Source organism: Canis lupus, chromosome 22 (genome assembly GCF_003254725.2).
Source record: "Canis lupus dingo isolate Sandy chromosome 22, ASM325472v2, whole genome shotgun sequence".
Lineage (NCBI taxonomy): Eukaryota > Metazoa > Chordata > Mammalia > Carnivora > Canidae > Canis > Canis lupus.
In genome coordinates, this window is record NC_064264.1 from 10,478,752 (window position 1) to 10,502,027 (window position 23,276).

General features: G+C 39.2%; 1 long non-coding RNA gene across 8 annotated transcripts in view; it reads left to right on the plus strand.

Annotated features, from left to right (window-relative positions):
* The window catches only part of LOC118351967 (uncharacterized), an 839,933-nt gene that overhangs the window by 103,302 nt on the left and 713,355 nt on the right, over nucleotides 1-23,276 (plus strand). For all 8 annotated transcript variants that reach the window (XR_007404911.1, XR_007404914.1, XR_007404913.1 and 5 more), the window contains one exon: nucleotides 22,981-23,259. This is a non-coding gene — a long non-coding RNA (uncharacterized LOC118351967). The remainder of the gene's footprint in view (nucleotides 1-22,980; nucleotides 23,260-23,276) is intronic.

The following is a 23,276-nucleotide window of genomic DNA, read 5'->3' on the forward strand; positions in this document are numbered from 1 at the left end:
ATCTAAGGGCTGCTGCGCAAGGAAAGGTAGTGTCAGTTTTGCAGGGACAAAGTGACTTTCCCAAATGTTGGAAACAAAGTCCTCAGGCATAAAATGCAGGAACTGTCAATTGGAAATCCTTCAGGGAACAGTGGTAACTATGAGGGATATGGATGAAGCACCAACAGCATCTGCCATATATAATAAGTGCTCTTCCTTTATCAGCTCATTTGATCCTTACAGTTCTATAAGGAAGCTGTTCTTATCTCTATTCAAAGAGAAAAACTGAGATTCAGATTAGTTGTGTAATTTGCCCAAGGTTATATACTAACAATTTGCAGAGTCAGAATTTAGACCCAGGACTGGGATCACAATCTATTTGGGAAAGTAACGATTTCCTAAATGTCACACAGCTGCTATTTAAGAGAGCCAGCGCTCTGACCCAAGTCATCTGACGTGCAGCCTAGTGACCTTTCCAGAGACATATCTGGTCATTCTCATTCTCTGTACATCTCCCACCTCTCACTCTGTGTTCTGGGGGTCTGATCCCCTGAGTTGGTTCTTTTCACATGTCCTCCTTTAAGGCATTTGATGTTACTGCTTTGTTGGGAAATTCTGGAGATCACCAAGGGGAAATCTGGAAGTTCCCCTCTTGACCTGTCAAGTATCTGCTAGCAGCCCCAGTATTTATTCTGGGGATCTCCCTTCTGACTAAAGACACTTAATTATCCTTATTGGTAATTTTGTTCCCTTGAAATTGCTTTGTTTGCTCTTTTTTTTTTTTTTTTTCACATGTTGTCCCCTCCTGAATTGTTCTTCTTCCTCCTTGTCACCTAACGAATTTCTATGTCTTCTGATCTCAGGTATCATCTCCCCGAAAGTCTCCCTTGACCATCCTGACTACATTAAATCGAAGTACCATCAATTAGCAGTAAAACTGATAACGTGTTTTCTGAAATGCTCCTACTGAGTCTTTAGGCTACACAATTACTCTCTAGAATGTCCCTGCACTCCTGTGCTCGCTAGTTGAAGTTTCGTCTCACCAGGAGTCAGCCAGGCTCTTCCTGAGCCTACTTCTCCTGCTTGCACTTCTGCTGCACTTGCACATTTTATCTTTATGCAAACCATTGAAATAGGAGCTCAGCGACAACAAAGTAGAGTGTTGTTTCCTCAACCATTAAGCTGAGTGCTCTGAAAAGGCTCCATGGAGTCCAAGTGGCTAAATTTTTAAAAATGTTGAATTAGTTGAGGCGATTGCAAAATATGGCGGTATCATCGTAAATATCTAGATGGCTTCTGACCATCACAAGTCCCTGTAAGAAACAGAAATGCAATGATGGCATCATGCATTTTGGTGTAGCTTAAGCAGAAACTCATGAGGCAAGATTCCATATCAGAGATGCATATTTCACTTTCTTGATGGGTAAAATGAGAATAGAAAAACCCAACAGGGAATTTTGAAGATTAGATATAGTAGTGCTTGTTAAGTGTCTTGTACAGTGCCTGGCTTGCAGCAAGTAATTAGTATCTGCTATTGTGTGTGGAAGCACTGGGTAAATGCTGGTGTTGTATAAATGTCAGTTGTTGTTCCAAGGGGCAGGGAGGAAGCAGCCAGGAAGGGAAGCAGATTTGGGATGCCTGGAGATGAATCCAAAGAGAGAAATAGATCTAGCATCATTTGCAAATGTTCTCCAACATCTGGGCTGAGACTACTCAAGGGAGGAAGCTGGCTTGAGCCCAGGCCTGCAAAAGCTTGCTTTTCCTTTAATTGAGGAGCTAAGCTCAGAATCAAGAAGCTGACAGAAGATGGGCTTGATCAGGTTCACCAGAAAGAGCGAATGGTTCCTGCTGTGCTGGGTGGGTTCTCAGCAAAGGCTGTGGCCATGACAGTTTTTATTTGGAAGACAAACTACCACATGCAACCCCTGATAAAAAGGTAGGGCGGGGGGGGGGGGGCAGTGATGCATCAAATGAGACAACGCTCTATAAGCATGAGAGAAAAACTAAAAAAAAAAAAAAAAAGTTTGAAAGAAAATTTAACCCCTGCCTGTGGGTCAAGCACTCATTTTTTAGCACAAATTGTTGATTGGGGAAGTTATACTTTTTGCAAACCTTGTTATTTCCAGTCTTGATGGAGAACAGATCCTATCTGCTCTTCTTGCTAAGAGCATTTAAGCACTCAGTGGAAGCAGAACGTTCTGGCATGAACTTCACAAAGTGTAACCTCTGGAGTATGGCAGGCGGGCTGCATTGGGGACTGACATTTTTGCATAGTGTTTATTATGCAACATCAACCATTTAAGTAACTGCCAACAATGTGGTCTCTGAGGAGAGTACAGATTGTGGGCAGAACAATGACACTTTGATGGTTGTGCCTGGCTTGTCGGTGTAGTGAAGAGGTTGCAGCGTGCACATCCATAATTATGAGCAAGTCAGCTCACTCTGGGTGTCTGGGATGGTATGGGAGGCGAGTAAAGGTGGCAGTAGATACACTAAGTAGCTTCCTTTGAAAAATTACTTCTGTATCTAGTTGACTTAAACATTTTCTTGATGATTTTCTTAGTGAAATTAATATCTTAGTTTGGGCTGCTACAACAAATTATTTACCACAGACTGGGTGGCTTATAAACAACAGATTTCTCATGGTTCTGGAGGCAGGAAGTCCAAGATCAGAGTGCTGGCCAGGTCGGGTATCGGTAACAACCCTCTTCCGGGCTGCAACCTACTGACTTCTGGTTGTATCCTCATATGGGGGGGAAGGGCAGAGAAGGGGAATAATTCATGTCTTTTCTTATTTGGGCAGTAACCCCATTCATGAAGGCTCTACCCTCATGACCTAATTATCTTCCAAAGGCCCCCACTTCTTAATATCATCACTTTGGGGGTTACAATTTCAATATGTGCAGTTGGGGAGAGGGACACAAAAATTCAGTCCATGACACTCAGAATTTTGGTAGAAAGTAATAAGAAAAACTAGAAGGACTATTGGAAAGAAAACCTATCCAACCGAATTTTCATTCTTTAACCTCTTTTATACTTTCCTCTCTCTTTCATTGGGTCAGTTTTGCCTCAGCAATACATTCCTCTGCTATGCTGGGAGATGCTTTCTGAGGGCTGGAGCATGTTTTACTTATCCATGGGTAGCTGGCACCCACCATGTATTGACCCCTCAAGAGGGAAAAAGAAAAGAAAAAGAACAGAGGAAAAAAATCAAAGTAATTCTCAAGAGGAGAATCTCAATCAACTAAGGAATTATGTGCAAAATCTATGTTTGTAAATCAGTTGTGTGGAAATCACACTCTGCTGAACACTAATCCTTTGTCAATTTATGTGCATTGAGAATATCTTCTCCGGGTGTGTGGCTCCTCCTGTAATACAGTAGCCTGCAGAAACACTGGTAGAAGGAAGTTTGGCTCTATGGTTGGCAGCAATTTCATCCCCGGCCCTCATATAACTCAAGGAATGATGGCAAAGACCTAAGTTCTGTTATCTGCTATCAAGAACCATGCAGTTCAGCAATCAGGAGGAGAAAAAATAGACTATTTTTGCTTACCTTTTTAACATCTGGTCCGACTAGGCAAGATTTTTGAGGAGATGAAGCGTCTTTGGCACTCTCTTCTCTGCTTGTTGCATCTACTTCGTCTGACTTCCTTCGTTTCTCTGTAAACTCACTTCTCTCTTTTTTGTGTATTCCAAAATTATTAACCCCCCTTGTCCCTCTTCTGACCCCATTCCCATCCATGAATTGCTAGCAGGCACCTCCGTGAATCAAGATGTGTTTGCAAATTTCGATTCCTAACCTAGATTAGTCTCTGATAGTTACAATTTTAAGCCATGAGATCAAGTGGAAATTGTGCGTGTGAAATTTGGGCAAGGGGATTTAAGAAGTAGTCCAAGCCATCCCTACTTAGAATATTGCTGCAAATTAAGTTTTAAGGTGTGTCTGACTTTTTCAATATTCCATTTTCATCAATAATTCAATTTAATGAACATTTAAGTGCTCAAATCATGTTTGTTCAAAATATTTATTTTCTCTCTTCAAATTCTGAAATGACAGGATTTCTGAACCCTCCATGGTTTTCTGTGGTGATCTGAGGACAGGAGAGCTGGCATTGGCAGTCATTTTTATATGAGTGATTTCTATGTCCTGTATTAAGAAATTGGATACTATTTGCAAATATCATTTTTGAAAGAGTATTGTCCACCTCCAAACCCATATCTAAAGTACCCAGATTTTTCAGATGGAACAGTGGCATACAAGGGACAAAGCAGGTGCAGTTGCTGGGAAATATATGCAGGGAATTCAGGATAGGTGTCTGGGTTAGGAGGTGGGACTCCATCCTAGGAAGGGTGGAGGTGCAGCAGTAGGCTTTTGGCATGGCCAAGGGGAGGAAGAAGGGCTGTGTTAGTTCACAGACAAGGTTAGATGCATTGTAGGGTTGTAATTTAAAAGCTAAATTGCATTTAACAGGAACCAGTAACGTGTGTGTGTTTGTGTGTGTGTGTGTGTGTGTGAGAGAGAGAGAGAGAGAGATAAATTGAGGGAGAGAAAGGCACAAAAGGAGAAGGAGAGAGAGATTAACAGACAGATTTAGAGAGGTTGAGAGAGATATGGAGATTCACAGAGAGATTGAGAGATTGAGGGATGGCCTTTATTTCCTATCTCTGACACTTGGCTTAACCCCTTACCAGTGAGAAGTGGAAATGCAAAACTGCACCAGTTCCCAACGTATGGTCTGGGGACTCCTGAAATTGTTTCACTGGTTCCACCTGGTGACCATTATTTTTAGAATGACACTTGGTTGTAATTTAGTATTATGTTAGTACTTAGATTAATATGTGTCAACATTTGCACTGATGGTGCAAAAGAAATGGGAGGTGACATTGATGGTGTCTTAGCATTAATTGTGGCAATGCCACTAGACAGAAATAGGCATTATACTCCTCATAGCCACATACTTGCAGTTAAGAAACAAGATCAGTTTTGCTTAAGAATGCCCTTGAAGAAGCAGTAAAAAATTATTAAATTGATTAAATATTGACCCTTGAACATGTGTCTTTTTTATATTCTGTGTGATAAAATGGCAAGTTTGCATAAAGTACTCCTGCATACTGAAATAGAGTTGTGTCTCAAGAAAAAGTACTTGCACCATTGTTTGAATTGCAAGATGAACCAGTAGTTGTTTTTTTTTAATTGAATGCCATTTTTATTTGAAAGTACTATTGGCAGACAAATTATGGTTTTTCAGACTTATATCTGGCTAACAATTTCTCAAAAGTGAACAAATACTCCTGTCTCTTCAAGGGAAATAATTGACAGGATTTGTTGCTAATGATAAACATGGAACTTTCTAGTGAAAATGAGAATTTTGTCACACATATATCCACTATGGTGAGTTTTTACCACTGCTGTAAATTCTGGGGAGATGGTAGCTAAATTAATGGGTGTGGTCTTTGGTACTTTATAATGAATATTGTCAAGATTTTCCAGATAACTAATACAGGATGTTACAAAGTCATGCATTGGTAAAAGTTCTATTCAAACTGCAAGGAGAACAATGGGTTTTAAGATAACAGAGTATAAAAAAGTTTACTGATATGGTTTCATATACCACAAAGCAACTAGCTTTTAAGAAATATCACTTGAGGTTTATCATTGTTGAGGAAGGGGGTACTGAATGGATAATCAGGAAAGGATGAAAGGGGTTTGGACTCTAAATTATATAATATATATACATATATATATATTACATATATATGTGTAATACATATTTTCTCCTTAAAGTCTATTTAATTAGATGTTAATAATGATGCATAGATATTATTTTAGTTATTTTCTTGTTTTCCTTTATTTTCAATGATGATTTATATATTTGGTCAGCTTTGTAAGCTTGATTTTAATCCATTTACATTTTAAAATTTCTGATATATTTTTACCATTTTATATTGGTTCTGTTTCACTTAGTTTTTTATTTCTTGTCCTTTCTTTGACCGACAAGACGCTTTCATTGTTGGATGGGAATATATGCAGATCCTCTTTTTATTTCTTGGTGACTATCATTACATTTCTAACATATGTATTTAGATTTTTTAAACAATGGTGAAAGGTACTCAGCATCTCTTTCCCCCTGCAAAAATGACAAAGAACTTAGGATTCAAAATTTTTGTCATTGCACATTTCCATTTCCAATATTTTTTGGCCAACACTATGTAATAATAATAGCCTCTTAAAATAAAATTTGTTAGTTAATAGATTTGCCAGTATTTTATACTAAGTAATTTACCCTTCATTGCTTCTTTCATCTTAATCTTTCCTTCTATGTCCATTTTTCTTCCTCACTATATGCTCTGAGAAGTCTTATTCCCTGTACAGATGCTTTCACCTTATTCCTATGAACCTTCTCTAGGTGACCTTTTTGCTGTTAGTGTTATTTGTTTCTGTCTTACTCTGTCTTGTATTTCTTTTTGCAAAAGTAAATATGCATGTATACATAATTTTTTTTCTCTTTCTAACACATAATATATGTACTCTTTATACTCCCCTGAGCTTTTCTCACTTAACAGTTAATCATTGATCATATCAGGGCATAGAGAGATTTATCAGTTTTTAAAAATAGCTATATAGTACTCTATTTTGTGGAAGAAAATTCAATTAATTTCCTATGGATGGGCAGTGAGTTTATTTCTAATATTTGGATATGGCAAAAGGCTACCATGAATAAACTTGTCTCACGTTGATTTAGTGAGATACATCCTAAGGATAAATTTCTATTAGTGGGATTGCTGGGTCACATGATAAATGCTTTATTTATTTTTTATTTTTTTAAATTTTTTTCCCTTTTTTTAAAAATTTTTATTTATTTATGATAGTCAGAGAGAGAGAGAGAGAGAGACAGGCAGAGACAAAGGCAGAGGGAGAAGCAGGCTCCATGCACCGGGAGCCTGACGTGGGATTCGATCCCGGGTCTCCAGGATCGCGCCCTGGGCCAAAGGCAGGCGCTAAACCGCTGCGCCACCCAGTGATCCCTTTATTTTTTTAAATTAACTGAAGATGCATTCCTTGAATCCTGGGATTCATGTTCGTAATTTTTTCCTAAAAAATTCTGCCATTATTTTTTCAAATACTGCTTCTGCTTGTTCTTGAATCTATATGGTTTGTTGGCATTGCCTTACACTACAACAGCTTGTCTTTCACATCTTTCAGTTTATTATCATTTTGTTTTGCATTTTACCTAAATTTAGTAGGAGTATCTTCCAATTTAATAATTTTTTGTCAGTTGTGTTGATCCTATCATATACTATGTGTGTGTGTGTATGTGCAGACACACATCATCTAATATAATTGTTTTCCAGTGGCTGTACTTTTCATTTTCTGATTTTATAATTGATATATTTTCATAACTACTGATATTTGATTCATATCTCTCTTCCTTCATAACTTCTTGTTCTGGATCCTATGTATTTCATCTCTTTTAGGTTTTTAAAATCTGTATTTTAAAATTATTTATAAGTCTCTCTGATATTTTCACTTCCTAAGACATAAGTTCTTCCCTTTGATGGGAATTTTTACTGTCTTCCATAAAGTTAGTTTCTTCCATTTCTTTGAAATATTCTTTGTAGCTACTCCTGAGTAGTTTTATTGGATTTTGCATTCTCTCTTATTTGTACCCATTCTTGTCTGACAGTACTGATGTTGTCACTCAAGTCATTTGGGTTTCTAGTACGAAACTTTGTCTTATGCTGCAATTTGGGAGGTTTTATCATATGAGGATATTGTAGAACCCATCTCTGAACCAGCATTAATAACTCAACCTCTCTAAGATTCTCTTCATCTATAGAACACGAATGTTGACAGTATACATCCCATAGGATTATTGTAAAGATTCCCCTTGTTAAGATATATGAAGAACTTAGAACAAAGCTTGCCCCTAGGGAGCACTAGACCAGCCGCCGCCGCCGCCGCCGCCTCCTCCTCCTCCTCCTCCTCCTCCTTCTTCTTCTTCTTCATCATCATCATCATCATCGCAATCACTTGTAAATTGAGGGCATAGAGTAGATATTTCACAAGTAGATGTTGTTGTCATTATTATAATTTCTTGGACTTCTGGTGGCTTCTAACTTCTAGGTCATGTTACTGTGTCTTTTAAAATTCCTGTTACTATGTATCCTCTCTGTTCCTGTATGGATTATTCTCAAGAAAGAGAGAGGTTAGGTGGTTTCAGGGGACTCATACCATGACTTCCTCTTCCGTAAGTGAATCTCTAGTGTCAGGAATAGGACAATATTCTTGACTCCCCTAATCGAAAGTCTTTTTGCCCTCCTAGCCAGCATAAAGTCAGAATCCATGATCATATGGTAAAAGATGCAAATACCTGATTGTTGTTGGAGATGGATTGTTTGTTGGCTTTATATATCTTGAAGTAAATTACTTCCAGTTCCTGCTATATAATAATAAACCAAAAATAAGTTTCTTTAGAGGCAAATAGTAGAAATAAGAAGATTAAAATAAAAGCTTGGAACCAAATACCTGGCTTTACTAATAATGTTAGGCTGAGAAAACACTCTGATGAAGTACTCTATGCCAAAGAGGGTATGAGGGTAATAGTTAACATATTAAGCCTTGAAATTAGTCTTCAGGATTCATATTAAACTCCTCTACCTCCTTATGTCTGTATTTTCTGATGAGTAAAATAATATTGATAATAATTTGGTTATTTTGAGTTAAGAAGTACTTGGTAAAGTAGCCAATATAAACTGAATAATAGATATTGCCCCTTATCTTACCATGAATTTTTGGCCAAAGGAAGGTCTAGAGGAAAACCTAGAGCTTAGAAAAGGAATTCCAGAGATAAATATTAGTTCAGTTGTGAATAAAGACCTTGAAGTCTCCAGATGAGTATATAAGATGAGCTGGCTGAGCACAGTACAGCTCTCTGGCAAATGAGACAGATCTACCCTAGTCATTGGGACATTGAGGGGAGAGGGACACTAACTGTTGCTGTTCCCATCTGGGTTGTTTCTGGAATTTTCATCATTCCCACTTTCATTTCCTGGGGTTGTCTCTCAAAATCTAAGGTTAGAAACCTCTTGTGTGCTAAGGCAGTGTTTCTTCTGCCCAAGCTGTAAACATGATCATGGTCCAGGGTTTCCAAATGATGTGAGGAAGAGGAGCCACTGAAATTAGTGGCCAGTAGAGAGATTGCAAAAGATATAGCAGAAGTCCCTGCCATGCTCTTTTTTAAAAAAAGTATTTTCTTCATTTATTCATGAGAGACACGGAGAGATAAAGAGGCAGAGACATAGGCAGAGGGAGAAGCATGCTCCATGCAGGGACCCCAATGTGGGACTCGATCCAAGGACTCCAGGATCATGCTCTGAGCTGAAGGCGGATGCTTAACTGCTGAGCCACCCAGGCATCCCCCTGCCTTGCTCTTCTGAGGATAAATCATATAATTCATGTCCTCAGTTACTGTCATTGGGAGCAAACAGTGTTTATTCTACTCTTCTTTAAATTTATGGCATGGGGACATGTGTCATCTATTTGTAAATACCTGTTTTCCACGCAACTGAAACCTTTCTACAGAGTCTGTCTGCTAGAATGTTAACTTTTGACATAAAATTTGTGTATCTCCAACGGTAAGTTGAATTATTTTTGGGTTCTGTATTTTTAGCAGTTCTAAAGTTTTCAACATCAGAATTCAGTTTGGCTTGTTCAATCGTCAGTTTGCTTTCCAACTGGAAGGTATTAAGGGAGGAGATTATGTATTAATCTGTATGACAACATTTATGTGAAGAAGTATCATGAAGAATGCTTGAAAGGAGTTAAGCTTAAATAATACCCTAATTTGTCGACTGATTTTAAGGCTTCCAGTTCCAAGATGCTAAAAACATCAAGTACTCTCTATGATACAGGTCCAAAATCCTCATTCAGATGTGAGTATACAGCTTCAGTCTAGGGCCAAAGGTAACTACTTTTAAATTACCCTCTTAAAACAGAGTTGACCAAGCTTTTCAAACTTTCATGCAATAGATCATACTATTAAAATTAAGTATCCCTCCTCTAAATACTCGGAATCCCAGATTTTGTTTCTGGAATTAAATAACCAAAAAGACACCCAGACAGATTTGAAAATGCCTCTAATCGCCACCGAAGGTTCACGCTGAAAAATTGGAGTTAAATGTTTCTTATTCAGAAGGGAGAACCAACAACAATTTCTTTTGGCAGATTTTGCTTTAGCTCATCAACTGGAGAACCTGATGTCTTTGCCAAAGAAATATGCAAATATATGTTTGATTAAATAAGATGAAAACTTTATTGCTGAGATACGGCTTTTCTTCCCATTTCTAACTTCATTCATTTCATGCTCACTGAACCAAGCCTAACTAAGACCTCCATGACTTTCAGTAGGACAGTAATCCTCCGCTTCTGCATGTACCCTCCTCGTGCTGTGTGGGTTCCCTGGGCATTCAAGATAGGATCAATGGGTAGAACTTCTATCATTCTCTGGTCTGTGCGTGGGGGTGGGAGTGAGAGTGGGGGTGGCAGGCTTTGGGCATGGATTTGTGCAGAGGGAGACTCTTCATGACAAACAAGAAAAATCCATCCTGTCAAAACTGCATGTGCTGCTGCTTTATCACCATGATTACACTGAGGTTTTACTTTAGAAAACCCTGGATTTTAAATTGAAAGTCAAATATAATTTGCCACAAGAAGCATGAAATGAGTGACTAGAAACCTGCTAGTAAGGCCCAGCATAGCAAACCAGTATCTCTTTGATAATAAGCCTCAGCAGGTGGTGGGTCACTGGGCCTCAATTGGGTGGTAGAAGTAGACTGGGGACCTAGGGCTGGTGCAAGGGCCGTATCCTGGATTGGTTCCGATAGCATGACGGTTAAAACCAGGCAGACACCATTGTGTTTTTTGCTATTTGGGAATGACAGCATTGTTTTAATTCCTGTGTAAAATCAGATGGTGCAGCTGAAGAAAAAGAAAGTCTGCACTGACAAACAGTGCTTTTGGGATGTGAACTAGTATTTACTGAGTGCTTACCTTGTAACTGGACCTGTGGTAGGTACTTTTACATCTATTTTCTTATTTAATTCTTATGAGAGATTTTACATCTGCATTGGGGAAATGAGGAAGCTGAAACAGTCACAAAGTGACTTCGATAAGGTCACACATTTAGAGAAAGTGAAGAAACTAACTTTCAGTGAGCCTCTATTTTACATGCTTCTACTCCTGCACCTGGCACATGCATACATGATATCTGGAAGTTGGTATTAGGAGCATATATTTTTCAAGGGAAGCAACTGAGGCTCAGAGAAGATAAATAGACTAACCCAGAGTGACAGAGGCCAGTTAATAGCAGAATTAGGCTGTGGATCTGACTCTCTCCGATATGGAAGCCTATAGTCCTTCTCTTCCTATCTCGTGTTCCAGGAGGTGATTTAATAAACTGAGGATGAACTGATTTTTCAGAGATAGTTCTACACCTTCAGGATTGTCCTAGAAATCTCTATTTTCTCTCAAAGAAGGACTTTATGTTAGTTCTTTTTGTTCTTTCTTTTAGGACCCTTCACCTGTTGCATCAGGCTTTTGTAGTACGCTTGGTTTGACCCTAATGTATAGAGCAATGAGATATAACATGAACTCTACTAAATTTCCCCTCAGGTCACCTTGGCAGGCAGGTAGAAGCACTGTTCTGACAATTTTGCTCGCTTACTGACCACTTCCAATCCCTTCTGGCAATGCACAGATTTAGATGGCATGAATGCACACTGCTCACCTACTTCATATTTGGAGAGGATTGTAGTCACATGACTAATGCTGACGAGATGATGTGTGTAGTTGCCTTGGTCCCTTGTAAGTCATTTGAAAGGCTTGGTTTCATGTCAGTAAGGATGAGCACATTCTGTGCGCTGTGTGCCTCGCAGGAGGCCATCTGGGAACATTGCACATAAACACAAATCCTCTCTAATTTTGGTAGCATCTTAGTGGGATTTGTCCTAGTGCTTGCTGAGAGCTACAGGTTTATGCTTCACTTGTGGTTGCTGATAATTCAGCAGAGTTTTTTTTTTTTTTCTAGGAGTCTCAAAAACATATATAACGACAGATGCAAAGCTCTAATAATAAAAATAGGGAAAGAGGTAAATGTCATCGTTGGCTGTCCCTTCACTATCTTCACCAAATTGGGCTTCAGTGAGCAAGGACTCAGAATTCTCCTATCAAACTCTGGAAAGATGGTATGGGGAGCAGAAAACCCCATACATTAGATTCAGAGAGCCCTGGGTTTAACTTGGACTTACACACTTCCTAAATTGGTTGAACTTGAATGACATAATAACTCCTCTGAAATGCTATTTCCTTGTGTGTAAAAAAGATATCCTTATCCCTTTCTCAAAGGTTAAGAATGAACATGACACATCAAATGTGGAAACAGCTAGCAAAAGACTTAACATATATTAAAGGCTTGATGAAAGCTTCTCTTGTTTGATGAAAGCTTCCCTTGTTAACAGTGTGACCTTAGGCAAGTTACTTAACCTTTCTGAGTTTCAGATTCCTCTTCTGTAACATTGTGAAAATAATACCTACTTCATCAGGTAGTTGGGAGGATCAAATGGCATGGTATAGGTAAAACACCTGGCATTCCTTCATGATAGTTTTTATTGTTACAAAGCCTCTCTGGGTTAAAATGGAAGGGGCTCAAATAATACTAGGGTAACTGTGCCTTCCTGGTTGCCCTGGGCAGAACCTGGTTACACCTGGTTCTGGCAAGATTATTAATAGAACATTTTTTTAAAGATTTTATTTACATATTTAAATGAGAGAGAGAACGAGAGAATGAGTATGAGTGAGCATGAGCAGAGGTGGGGGAGTGCAGAGGGAGAAGCAGGCTCCCTGCTGAGCAGAGAGCCCGATGTGGGGCTCAATCCCAGGACCCTGAGATCATGACCTGAGTCAAAGGCAGACGCTTAACCGGCTGAGCCACCCGGATGCCCCTTAATAGCACAATCTTTGGTTTCTAAAAATTCCAAATAAATCTTATGGTCTAAATACAACTAATATCTGGAGAGGGAGTTGGCCTGTTGAGAAGGAGAGAGCAGAAGAGCGTAAGAGTAGACAATAGTAATGCTTTAATTCTTCCAGTGGGTTGGCTTATATTAATAGTTGGCTGTTATTAGGTTGCTGCTTATTATTATAAGCAGTTAAGCATTTGCAAGCCAGAAACTAAATACACAGAAAATGCATGGGTGGAGTTTTTGGTGAAGTAGTTTTTCCCTCTTTTTGTTCATTTCTTACCCATCAGCAACCATTGTTCAAGAGCCCAGGGCTTTCATGCTGCCCTCTGCCTGCCCCAAGTCACTTCCTACTGTTAGACGTCAGGGGTGACCCTTCAAGTATCTTGACCACCTGCACAGCTTCCTGCACATGCTGGTGATCCTAGGAAGGCTGGACCTCTCCTCACCTACCCCCTGACTCCCAGTAAGCATACCTCTTCTCGTTTTTGCTTCTGGAATCTTCCAGCTTTGCCAGATGACCTTTGAATACTCATAGCTATGGTTGCTAACTTATTCCTCAAGATCTCAGCAAACTTTGCTGGCTCACTCTTGGCCTGAGAGTATGGGGATGTAAGAATCTTTGCTTGGGTTGAGGGTGAGTATAGGGAGGAATATATTCCGGGGTCTTCCTTTGGCACACTTCCCTGTTTCCTCACAGTTTACACCAGATCCAGGGTCTTTCTCATCTGTGGGGAGAGCAAATGAGAAGCAAATGGGAAATAAAATGGTGGCTTTTTGCCCTTAGGAACCACCAAACTTTGATGCTGACCTGGCAAACAAATCCTACTGAGCTAGAAGCATCAAGAGGAGTGGGCCTCTTGCTTTTTTCTTCTCAATCTTTGACTCTCTCTTTCCTTGCCAATTCCCTTTAAACTTCTTCCTCTGGAGAGAAAAGGGAACTCAATTATCATGGGGACAACTTTTATTTCCAATGATTACGGTCTCACACCTGGTGTGTAGCCTTTGATCCAATCCTATGGAATGTAGGTCATCTTTCTCAGAGTCCCTGTGTGCAGCTGGTAGGGGAAGACAAAGGTAACCTATTATTTCATGTGATTGCCTTGAGTAAATATTCTCAGATAACTGTTACACAGGTAACAGAACTTTCCTTTAATTTCCTTCAGCACAGAAGACACTAAAAGGTAGTCTCTTTAAAAGTATATTATAAAATATATTTTAAGAATGTAAAACTTTCTTCTCTTTTTTTGTATCTGTGATAGAAGTTAACTGAAATTATTGTAGGAAGCATTTCACAATATATGTAAGTCAAATCATACAGGGAGAAAAATAAAAAGATACATAGGACAATACATAAGCTATAAGTACGTTATAAATTGGAGGTTGGCAAGTGTTTTTCTGCAAAGGGTCGGATAATGAATGTTTTAGATTTTTCAGGCCACATATACCTCTCTCACCTAGCTTCCTCCTTCTCCCCCTCCTCTTTCTCCTGCTTCTTTACAAAGCTTTAAATATGTAAAAACCATTCTTAGCACGTGGGCCATAAATAAACTTACCACTGGCTGGATTTGACACATGGGCTGCAGTTGGTATAAATGATAATAATATAGACATCAGAGTACCCCCCAGCCAGTTTAAGAAACAGAAAAATACCAATAATGTTGATGTTCACTCCATGCATGTCCCTATTATATCCCTTTCCCTTCCTCCAAGAGTTAATCACTAGTTTATCATTCCTTTGCTTGTCTTGACAGTTTTAACTCTTATGCGTGTAACCCTTAACAATATAGTTTTTTTTTTTAATGTTTGGCATTCCATTGTATGACTATACCACAGTTTATTCATCCATTTGCCTGCTGACGGACATTTGGATTGCTTCCAGCCTTTACTGTTATAGAAAATACTGTTTTGCACATTCTTGTAAATATTCTCAGGCAATAACTTTTATCGAGTCTCTTTTGGTTTGATGAAAACAGAAGGGAAGCATGACACAGAGAACATATAAAATTGATGTTTGATGTGGCCTCTCTCAGAACTCGCAGGTTCAAACTCCAATTTACACATCTCCTTTATGGGGCAGCCTTGATAGACATAGTAATGCTTTTGGACCTATCTTCTGGAATATACCCATGTTTTTCTTTATAGTCCTGAGTCCAGTAGAAATCTATGCTGACTTGCCACAGGTCCAAAGAAAGGTAATTCCCCCACTTTCAGCTTGCCAAGTAGCTTTTCAGTCTTCATTACCTATCCCGTGATATGCCTCTTCCTCAGATAATGGAGAATAGGACTATCTACTACCTTCTGGGGACATCCTAAGCTTTGACCACAAAGCATGGGTCAGTCCTTTGGCTGTAAGAATACAATTAAATGGTATCCCAGAAAATAACTGTCCAATTTTAAAGGATCCTGATATATTTGGCCTTATATAACATGAGATGTGTAAGCCATATGGTATCATAACTGGGTCTGGATTCAGTTGAGAATAAGCTTAGTCTAATCTTCTTCCTTTTTACAGTTTCTCCTGGAACACAAAATGAAAAATCATATAGGCGTGACAATCCCTTTTTCTGTATGTTCTCATTCCTGTTCTACATTATTTCTAATTGTTAGATTTTATATAATATGTTTCAATAGTAGGTAGGACAAGTTCCTTCTTTCTCAATATCTCTTTAAACTGTGGGATCATATATGTATTTGAGATGAACTTTAGAATGTTATTTTATTTACAAAATCCATTATTATTTGTATTTTATGGAATTTATACATTTATTATAAACCTGTAATTTACTCTTTCTGTCCTTCACATTTTTTCTCACCTGATGGATCTGTCTTCTATTTCTTGACAATTGAATTGTCCATGCTGGGAATTGTTTTCTATACCTCAAATTATAGTCTGAGACTGAGGATTGCTCTATTAAAAAGGTCTTAGGGTAAATGATCAGTGCTGCTGCCCAACATTTGATGGACTCCTGACTCCTCTGTTTTCCCAGAGTCAGAGGGGTCAGATACATGCAGGCACTTACTCTCCAATGGTTATTTGTTTCCTTTTTCCTCAGATGACTGGATAAGGACCATTTTTTGGCCTGGGGTGACCTTGGCTTCTACTTCCCAGCATACATAGAGCAAAGGCATATTAGGTTGACTTTATGTTGTAATTCCAATATGAAACTCTGCCTAAGATAGATTTGAGTTTTTCCTTTGAAGCCAAGACATATATCATGTAATTTTTGTTAGATCCACTCCATCTCATCTCATATCAGTTGGTTGCTATGACTTCTTCTGCTGAAGAAGCCAGGGAAGGCAGTGTGAAGATTTGAGATCCAAACCCTAGAATGTCATAGTTTCAGACTTAGGAAAATCATTTTCCCTAAACACTGGAGAGTAGAGTTCCTACTTACTTTAATTCATGCTCATGCTCATCTTTCATGCATTTTCTATCACTAAGATAGCTATTATCATGATGGACTGAAATTCTATTCTATATAAAAATAATACTAGTTATGCAATATACGTGGATGAAATAAATAACTCGTTTTTTGTTTACTTTCCAAATGTCAGGCTTTTTTTTTTTTTTGTATTAACATTTAAATACCTCTTTTGGATTTGTTGTTACCTAATATTGGCAGTAATTCAAACACCCAAAACACCCAATCCACCTCGGCAACCACAGGCTAGGCCAGTGCTTGATATTATAGAAACTACATATGAAATCTCTTCCAGTGCAAAGGCTTATTAACATTTAAAAAGAACTAGATCCATTTATACTTTGACTATAGCGTCAACGCCTGCTGAGCAGAACTCACTGTCTGTCATTCCCAACCTTTTCCCCTCTTTTGCATTTACTGAAATCCTTAAATATCAGCAGCACACTAAAATTTCTCACATAAGTGCACCAAATGAAATCCAATCTTTAGCTCTAGCCCTCCCAACCCATTTCCCTAGTGTTCATATAATATTGAGGGGCTCATTTTCAGTAAATTGTCAAAAGGAGAGGTGACAGTCCATTTAGCAGTCAGCTAGTTGCTAATTAGTACCCAACTAAAATGCATCAAAATTTGAGCACTCCCAATTGAACACTTTGAGAGAGAAGCATTCTACAAATTTAACTCTGCTGTAGGTTGAGCCCTGATTGGGTTCTTTCACAGCAAGATGAGCCATGTTCCCGTGCTTTCCAACATTGATTCTTAGCCCAGAGCTAAAAAAGCCTATCTAAGCATCTGGGTGTTTTTTCTTTTTCTTTTTTTTTTGTCTTTGATTGCCTGTGACATGGGGTACCAACTTAGGAGACTGTAGGCAGTGGGTTGTCACATTCTAACACAAGAATTTAAAAAGGACTGTTTTGGGCTTTTAGAATCCCTTGTTTTTTTTTTTTTTTTAAACCCACATGTTGGGAGGTAGAAGAAGGTACAAACATCAGAGAGAGACAGTTACTCTAAGAAGTGGATTATGGAAGTGGCAATTTATCATCAAAAGAAGCTGAACTTGATTTGTTTTTTCCAAAGATGATTATGCTCCCATTCATTTTTTTTGTTGCATTCGCCCTGGGAACTGGACCAACCACTGGAACTAGGAACAACCCTATTTCTGCAGAAGTATAAAAAGCTTGACTGGACCCAGGAGCCATTTTATTTTTAAGGCATGAATTAGCACTTTTTCCAGAGTTCAATTTAAACAACAACAACAACAACAACAACAACAACAAAAATAAATAAATAAAAGAAAGAAAGAAAGAAAGAAAGAAAAAGGGTACCATTTTTAAGCACTTACTATTAAATACTTTTTCAACTGAGCTATAAATAATAACAACCTTAAGATAGAGGTGGTGGTATGCCTGGGAGCCTGGAAATGCATCATGTACTCCGTCTCTGAATCCCATGCTCTTCCCGCCATTGCACACTGAACGTCCCAGTTCTTAGTTTGAAGAAACCAAAAGTACCAATAGTGTCTTGGAAGAAAATAGTGTTGTCCTCATTTTTTAAAAAAGAAGAGAGAAATAGGTCAAAGTGAATCTTCTAAAACCACAAAACTATAACCACTCAAAGGTTTTTGAGAGAGGTATGGAAAAGCTACAGAGCTAGCTTTAATGAGCCTAAAGTGACTGTGCAAATCTCATTTGCCAGAAATATTGTATCTGATCTGAAAAAAGTGCATCACTGTCCTGTAGCTATAGTTCTTTCATGCCACAGCTGCTGTGGCGACATGGCGAGTGAGGCTGAGAAGGCTGAGAAGGCAGGGCTTTTTTCAAGAGTTAACAAAATCAATGTATATCTTAGAAGAGTTGGATCGAGTTTCCTTGGTGTCTCAGGGTTGCTAGAATAGGCACCTGGGGAAGGAAAATACAGATAATACAAGAGGCAAAGTCTTTGGAGCCTGAGAAAAGAAGCAAACTTCATACTTTGGTCAGTTGCCTACTTCCTAATTTTGCCTCTAGGTAGCTTTGGAAAGGAGGAGAAAAGAAAAAAAGGATCTCAGAAACAGTTGGATTTAAATATATGAGCACACAAGCTCCCCTTCCTTGACCCTACTCTTTTCCCTCAGAGAAGTTTTCTCTATATCTGAGAGTTGGGAGACCTGGATTCTACAACTCTCTGTGGAAATTGAATCATTCTTTTACTTCTCTGTGGTTCTGCTTTTCACTTATTTACTAAATGACTTCAACTCTATTCTCTATTAGTTATAAACTGTGGTGATTCTGTGATTCTGATTTCCTGTTAGAATGTTCTACTCCACAGAAGACAAGGTAGGCTTCTACCACAGTATATGGAACCTAGTTGGTACTCAAGGAAAAACAAACCATTGAATGAATGAATGAATGAATGAATGAATGAATGAAACTTTTTTTCTGGGATTGAGTCATCTTTTGTGAATTTCCTATTTGCAGGTCAAACACAATGCTTTAGAAATACAGATGAAGGACAGTTGTTGGTTGAATGATTCCTGATTCCAAGCTACTTGTTTTTAGTTTTCAGAAATGTCTATGGATAGTGATAGCTACTGGATTTATCCTTGTACCTGACCTTGACCATGTAGGCCCCTATTCTATCATGTTATAAATTCCACACAAATTTCCATGCAGCTAGTTCAACCTGGGAACCATGAAGGTGAAATGGGCTGCCAAGAAGAGTGACAAAGACAGGATGACAGAGTGAAGAGAGCTCAAGCTCAATGCCACCAGCTTTGGTGGCAGAGCTGTATAGAGTATATAATCTGGCTGCATTTGCATTATTCATCCTAATTTTTCATTGTTTTCACCTGTCTGCTTTACTCTAGGGTTTCAAATTGACTGTGTTGAGAGGCTGAATCCATTGCACTGGTTCTCTTTTCCTATTGCTGAATTTGGGCTTTTAACACTGTTAAAATTCCTTCCAGAAGTCTCAGGGAATACCTTATGTACTTCTGAACAATTCCATCAGTTAATATATGACATCTGTTGTGGATTTCCCTCTCTCTTGTAGACCTGTTTCTATTGGGTATCACCTTGTCTGATGACAATATCTGCTACTTCCTGTCCTAGTTTGCAAAAGCTGCCATAACAAAGGACCACAAACTAAGTAGCTTAAACAACAGATATTTATTACCTGATTATTTTGGAGGCTAGATGTCTGAGGTTAAGGTCTTGGCTGGGGCATGCTCTGAAGGCACTAGGGTGCCTTTGGCTTAGGTCATGATTCCAGGGTCCTGGGATTGAGTTCCCGCATCAGGCTCCCCACAGGAAGCCTGCTTCTCCTTCTGCTTATGTCTATGCTTCTCTCTCTCTGTGCCTCTCATAAATCAATCAATCAATCAATCAATCAATCTTTAGGAAAAAAAGAAAATGCAAAAGGCTAAGGATAATCAAGACACTTCTGAAGCAGAATAAAGTGGAGGAGGACTTGCACTTCCACATATTAACAGTTGATTGAAAGGTATAGCAACTAAGGTGGTGTGTTTTTTTTGGCATGGGATAGATAAATAGGCCACTGAACAGAGTAAAAAAAAAAAAATACCCTACACATCTGTGGACCCTGCTTCATTTGCAACAAGGTGAAGAAAAGTGGGGGAAAATGGCCTTAATTTATGGTCTAGGCCAATTGGATATTCACATTGAAAAAATTAAACCTGATCCTTATTTCACACTCTACAGAAGAATAATTTCAGGCAGAGTGTAGACTTCAATGGCAAAACAATCAAGCTTTTAGAAGATAGTATAGGAAAACACCTTCATTGCCTCAGGGATACAATAATAGTTTTTAAACAGAATAACTATATGGGAAAGATTGATAAATTTGACTACTTCAGGTCTTTTGAAGAAACCACTAAGAGAGTTAAAAGACAAGTTAAAGAGGGTGAGAACACATTTGTAATTATATTTATGATGCAGGATCATATAAATTAAGGAATTATAAAAATGGGCAAGAGACCCAAACTGGCATTTCAGAAATTGGACATCCTAATACCTGGCACACATCTTAAAAGATGTTAACCTCATTAGTAATCAGGAAGATGAAAACATGACACAGTACATCTACTTGCATGGCTAAAATGAAAAAGACTTACAATACCAAGTTTATAAAGAATGTAAAGCACCAGGAACTGTCTAGCACTGTTGCTGTGAATTGGTACATCATTTGGAGAATAGCTTTTCCCTATTCCCTTAGGTTGAAGATGTAACTTACAATGACTCTTGATTTTACCACTAGACATATAACTGGCAGAAATTCATCCCCATGTGCCTCAAAAAACACGCATAGGAATGGTCATAGCAGTTCTCATAGTTCTAATGCTAGTTCTAATCCAAAGCCCATTAACAATAGAATGGATAAATTGTGATACAGTCCTAGAATGTAATAGGATAGCAGTGAAACAAACAGCTATAGTCACAGACAAAAACGTGACTGTTGTAAACATAACTTTGTATTGAATGGAAGAAGCCAGATAGAAAAGGATCTGCACTGCATTATTCCATTTATATATATTTCAGAAACAAGCACCATAAATGATAACGTTTAGAAAGGCATGCTTATACAGGAAACCTACAAAGTAGAAATGGGATTGCCAAAAGTGGGACCAAACTTTAGGGGAGGGACAGGTGTTCAGAGGCAAGGAGTATGCAGTGGCCTTCTGAGGTCTTGGCAATCTTTAATTTTATGGCTCGTTGTAGAGTTTAGAGAAATTTTGTTTCTATACCTTTCTTTAATAATACAGAATTTCACAGTAAAAATTTCTCCTTTCTTTCCTATTTGAAAGATATGTATGTAAAATTCCAGGCCCCCAGTAGGTGCTGCATATACAGTAGCTACTTAATAAGCCTTCCACCCCCCCTCCTTTTCTTCCCTCTGATGAGCTCTGCACACCCAATCTTAAAAAGCAATGAATAATCTTGGTGAGCACGCACAACGCAGACACCATTCCCAGAAGAAGTTGCCCGGAGCATCAGTAAATTGCAAAGGCTAAAGATGTTCATGGCTGCCTCGTCTGATTGCCTTTTACACCAGCACCAGAGTGGTCACACCCGTGACTGTGCCTTTCCAGAGCCACAGAGCACCCTCATGCTTCATAATTACTGAAACACATGTGCTAAGTCACTTTTTGCTAAGCCACGATGAGAATTCTCAGTGTTCAATCGTCCTCAAAATTTCTCATCTCTTCCCTGGGGTGAGGTGCTTTGGTTTAGCAGCTGCACATGGGGATTGCATTTAAATCATTTAAGGTCTGGAGTTCAATATCCCCTAAAAGCAGCCTCCTCCATTCTCTCAGCGTTCCTCTTTAGGCACACCTGGATTTTTTATTTTTATTTTTATTTATTTTTTATTTTTTTTACTTCAAAGTGAGGGATATCCTCCCAAGGGGTAGAGGGCTTTGGAAATGTGTTAACTCTTTGAGTGCACAGGTGTACTGCGTGATGCCTTCTGCTTTGCTTCTTCTCGGTTAGTCATTCCTTGGCAGGGGCTCTTTGAGGTCATTAGGCATCCAGTTCACATTTTAGTGGCCAAAGTGGTGACACACGAAGTCCCACATGTGGATAGCTAAAGGCCAAAAGGAGTCGTGGAGGAGATTCCAAGAAAAGTCAGGGCCTATTTTACTTTTAGATAACGTAGGCTTTCTGACATAACATACAGGCCTTCCTCCTGAATTCCACCGATTACTAAATTGTTGGTACAGGTGGCCAAGCTTCTCATGAAACAACCAGAGTTATTCCTCAGGATCGAAGCTTCCTCAGAATCTCATCACACTGGCAAACTTACGCTGTGCCCTAGATGAGGGCCCTCGGAGCCTTTTGTGAAAGTTTTTCGCTGCGAGGTGAGAGAAAGCAGCCGTTACGGGTCTTTGTGGCTCAAGCAGAAGGGAAATGTTGTGGATGCCACAAACAAGTGTCACTATTTAATGATCACACTACCGCCTGTTACTGTTAATTTTTTACTTCCCATGGTCCCAGCTGTGCTGACAGTACAGGAGGGGAGTGTCAGCTCAGAATTAAATCGGGAATTTGGGACAATGGAAGGGGTCTTGGAGCAACAGAGACCATCAGACTGAGTCCGATTTAGACTTTTATGTTAACAAGACTTCATTGTCAGAAAATACTGTATAGAGGGGAAAGGGCAAGCTCCAGGCCTTATTTTTCCATGATTTTAGGGAATGGCGTTTCAATGTACTGTATTTTGACAGGTATTTGTTAAGCATCTATTGTGGGCCAGGTATCACCACTGCTTCATAAGGACTTCTGGAATGGGTGGATGAGTCTGAGGCACAGCCCTGCCTCACTAATCACTGTGCATGGAGCACGTAGGGCATGGGGGACGGTGCAGTGCTAGGCACCACAGGCCCTTGGCGGTTTGGACGGAGATTGTTGGAAAGAAGAGAGGAGCCTGGACTCTTTCCCACAGTGGATCCACAGGCCTTGCTCCTGGTTTAGACAGACAGCTCATTCATCTCAGGATATTGAGGATAATTTGCCAGTCACTGAAACCCCCCTGCCTTTTTTGTTTGTTTGTTTGTTTTCCACAGAGCCATCTGCAACTGGTGAAAAATGACCCGCTGAAACAGGTGAACATTTCCCGCCGCTTTTCCTCTGTCTCCACACAGCTGTGACAGACGGTGTCCCAGCAGGCGCTATGCAGCTCATCTGCCAAGGGGGAGTGCAGTCATGATGGTCCTGACTTCGGTCTGGGGCTCAGCTTCTGTTTGTTCTAACCACCTCTCACCCCCCTCAGTATCTGCACCCAGTTGGAACTTGGCAACAGAAGTTATTGACTGAAGGACTGGAGGATCTTTGACTTGCTAATGGTAAAAATCTAAATGGG